General features: G+C 38.3%; 1 long non-coding RNA gene across 1 annotated transcript; it reads left to right on the forward strand.

Annotated features, from left to right (window-relative positions):
• The first annotated feature begins 2,260 nt into the window (after nucleotides 1–2,260).
• Nucleotides 2,261–3,483, forward strand: LOC107103474. The gene is made up of 3 exons (XR_001482184.1): nucleotides 2,261–2,491; nucleotides 2,688–3,234; nucleotides 3,356–3,483. It is a non-coding gene; the product is annotated as an uncharacterized LOC107103474 (long non-coding RNA).
• The last annotated feature ends 453 nt before the right edge of the window (nucleotides 3,484–3,936 follow it).

Below are 3,936 nucleotides of genomic sequence, written 5' to 3' on the forward strand. Positions count from 1 at the left end.
CAGCATGTTCAGAATTCAGCCCCTGGGGGGTTGCTGTCATAGATATCCATAATAAAGGCTAGATGTCATACGGCGGAGTCTCAAACGTCATCACCGGGCGGCCATCTTACCTCAGGCAGGCTTTCTGGTTTGCTCTGTGGTACTTAATGTAAGGTGGGTGATCAGCACGAACACAAATACTCTTATCTCATTGAATTCTTGACGGATTTACAAACAGTTTGGTTTCTTACAAACGTTATGAACGTGGCTATAATTCTTGATGCTTGAACATGTCGAAATTGCAGATTTTCTTGTCGAAAAATGACTTGATCGTGCAGCATAGTTGTGCATCACGGTTACTTGCGCAAGTTATCAATAACGATTGTATGACAATTATATAGGTTTTACTGACACCAATAACGATTGTATGACAATTAATCTTTGGTGTAAATTACAATCTTTGTGGATGTGGTTGTAGTTATTAGTTGGCTAATAACAATAATCTGAGTGTTGTTGTATATTCGTTATTAGCCTAACGTTAGCTGGCTAATAAGAAGAAGCTGCGAAGTGAGACCTAAAGTTAGTAAGTTAGCAGCTAACGTTACAGTTTAGCTAGCTGCTAAAGTTAACCAGCAACTTTACATCAGTGGAAAAGGCAGAATTTATACATGATTAATACATGATTTCCAATCGATTTGGTTTGTCAAAACATCTTACATTATGTTACAGGAATTTGCTGGGTTTTTTAAAGGGAAGATGCCTGACTTTTGTGCAGCCTACGGATGCTCCAATCGCCGTAGTGTCAAAACGAGAGCCAGTGGGATCACCTTTCACATGTAAGATATGAAATTATGATTTGTATTTGGGATAATTGTTAGTTAATTAGTGGATGTATGTACAATACAGGCTCTGTTACACAGGAACAGCGGGGCTATGACATAATAGTATTACAAGATTGCTGTTGACTCAAAGCTTTTATAAGTTTGTATTAGCTTCGTTTGAACAACTTTTTATAAGTAGTTTAGTGTGGTTGTGTTATTCTCAAGTGCATACATACATACAATTACCCCAAACATATTTCATTTAGGTGTGTATTTTTGTGCTTACCCTTAATGTTGAAAGAAGGAAAAAGCTTTGGAAATGGTGACAATAATTTATACTTCTTGGAACATTTCTCACGTTTTTAAGGTTTCCCAAAAATGAAAAGATGAGGAGGCTGTGAGAACTTGCCCTAAGAAGGGACGGTTTTGTTGCGACTGACAGGACTCTGCTTTGCAGTGAGCACTTCAGGAGTGACCGAACAGGGCAGACAGTCCGAATTAAAGATGGTGTTGTGCCCAAAATTTTCAACTTTCCAGCTCATCTTCAAAGGGTATGTGTATCATTGAAATTTAATCACATATTGATATACCAATCTTATACACCGTGAATTGTTGCTGGTCACTTTTGTTTTTGTTTCTGCAAGATATATAATGTGTTGTTTAGTAGCATCTTTTAGACACTCAAAACCTCTTTACTTAATTTTTGGCTCGTAGCCACAAGAAACACAACCACCTCTAGAAGAGTGGAAGACAACCTGGCAATGGACTTGTCCCAGGATGTACCTCAACCTGATGTTGTGAGTGTTTTCATGTGGCTTGTAAAAAATTTGTTACATTAAATCCTTTATCTTATAAAAAGTTTGACTCTGTTGCTCATAAACTTGAATTTATAAACATGTGTGAACATTGAAACTAAACCCAAGGGTAGGCAGCCTTTACAATCAAAAGAGACATTTTTTTTTCAGAGCCACAAAACATATTTTTGCCTTATAAGTGGACAAGCCTATACAATTACTTAAATGTATGCTGTTGTGTTTTCTGTCGGATAATTGGAGTATCTTGTATTTAGGCTCACAGAATTGAAAAGTTAACATTTAATTCTTAAAAAAGTAAGTAATTTCTATACCACTATTATTTATATATTTTTTTATATATTTCTGCAAAACAACAGGGAGCCACTGGAGAGAGGGGTTTGAGCTGCAAGCGGCAGGCCACTGACCACTTGTATGCATTGCCTGCTTGCCCTAAGGCTATAAAAGCCAAACTTGAAGAAGCCTCAGCAACCGTGAGGAAACTGCAGCGGGAGAAGAGTAATGCCTTGAGGAGAGAAAAGAGGGCCAAGATGAACATGCAGGCTCTTCTGGAGGAATTGAAGGAGAAAAATCTAATCAATGAAGAGCTAAGAGATAACCTTGAATGCTATTCAGGTGAAATAAAAATATTACATTGAATATTTTGTGTATTTTATGTTCTTTGTTGAGTTCCTAGTTACTATTAAAAACATACTTACTGAATCACTTTGCTAATTCAATTACAGATCTTCCGGTTCATCTCCTGTCTAGGCAGGGCGTAGAGTACACCAAGGACCAGAAAGATTTTGCCCTTACGCTCCATCTGCATGGTCCAAAGGCATATCACTACCTGAGAGATACCCTGCATATACACCTGCCACACCCCAGTTCATTGCAAAGGTATTCTTCATGATGTCTAATTTTATATTGAATTACATTAAGCACTACAGACAATAATATCATGAATGGTTAAACTTACTGATCTAACAGCTCATGTCTCACATATTGATATTATAGCAATTTTTTTCTCTATCTAGTGTCTACATTTGGGATGCTTGTGTTGATGGTTAAATGTCTACTTTTTAATTTTACTAAGGTGGCTGAGTTCTCTTGATGCCAAACCTGGTCTCAATAAAATGATGTTGGACATGCTGGAAAGACGGCGTCAGGAAGATGAGGTCAAGTACGGATGTGTCACTCTGATGCTGGATGCCATGTCCATCAAAAATCACGTCCAGTATGACCCTCAGACACAAACAATGTTTGGATATGTGGACATGGGGGATCGATTGAATGAGACTGACATGGCTTCCGAAGTTCTTGTGTTCATGGTGGTTGGGCTTCAAGGTTATTGGAAAGCTCCGATTGCATATTACCTAACCAAGTCCCTCACACCACAATCACAGACAGTCTTAATAGAGCATGCATTGGAAGAGTTGCATCGTCGTCAGATAAGAGTGGTGTGCATGACAATGGATGGACATGCATCCAATGTCAGTATGTGCACTCAACTTGGGTGCGATCTAAAAGCAGACCCCTGTGAGCCCTTGAAGACCCATTTTCCACATCCAGTAACCAATGACAATGTTTTTGTTATGATGGACGCTTGCCACATGCTGAAGCTGACACGCAATATGTTGCAGGTACATCCTCATTGTTTCAAATATCTGCTCTGATTGAGTCTCTCTGCTTTTTATACATTTTGATTGTATTTACATAATTGTGCAGAATATAGTGCTTTACAAAAAAAATCTGATTCTGCAGGCATACAGCCCCATTGGAAGCATAAATGGCAGTATCAATTGGAAGTACATAGTCAATCTGAACAATGTCCAAAAGAAAAGTGGACTACATGCTGCCAATAGAGTCACAGATAAGCATGTGAACTTTTCTAATCAGAAGACGAAGGTATGTTTGTTTGATGCTTAATGTATAGAGGGCCGCAGTAGTAATGGGCTCTAGGGCTATATCTGTATATATTGTTTTATTTTATATAAACTTTTAGATGTTTGTAGCGCTTATAGGCACTTAATTTCTCCTTTTACACTTTATCAAGGTCTCCCTGGCTGCTCAGACTTTGAGTAGCTCTGTGGCAGTGGCGCTCTGCACGTTGCAGGAGTTGGGCTATGCAGAGTTCAAAGATTGTGAGGCTACTGCAGAATTCATAAAGGTAATGCAGCAAGGGATTTGCATTGTTGACCAAAATCATCTTCAACATTTGAGTGAATTATTGCTTTAACCCATTTAATCCTTTAACGCTCACCTTCCATTTGTGGTTGGTCTGTAGGCAATATTTAAAATGTGAATGTCACCAGAATTAACCCTGTATCTTTTTATTTATTTAT

Source organism: Cyprinodon variegatus, unplaced genomic scaffold, assembly GCF_000732505.1.
Source record: "Cyprinodon variegatus isolate N-32 unplaced genomic scaffold, C_variegatus-1.0 Scaffold1457, whole genome shotgun sequence".
Classification (NCBI taxonomy): Eukaryota; Metazoa; Chordata; class Actinopteri; order Cyprinodontiformes; family Cyprinodontidae; genus Cyprinodon; species Cyprinodon variegatus.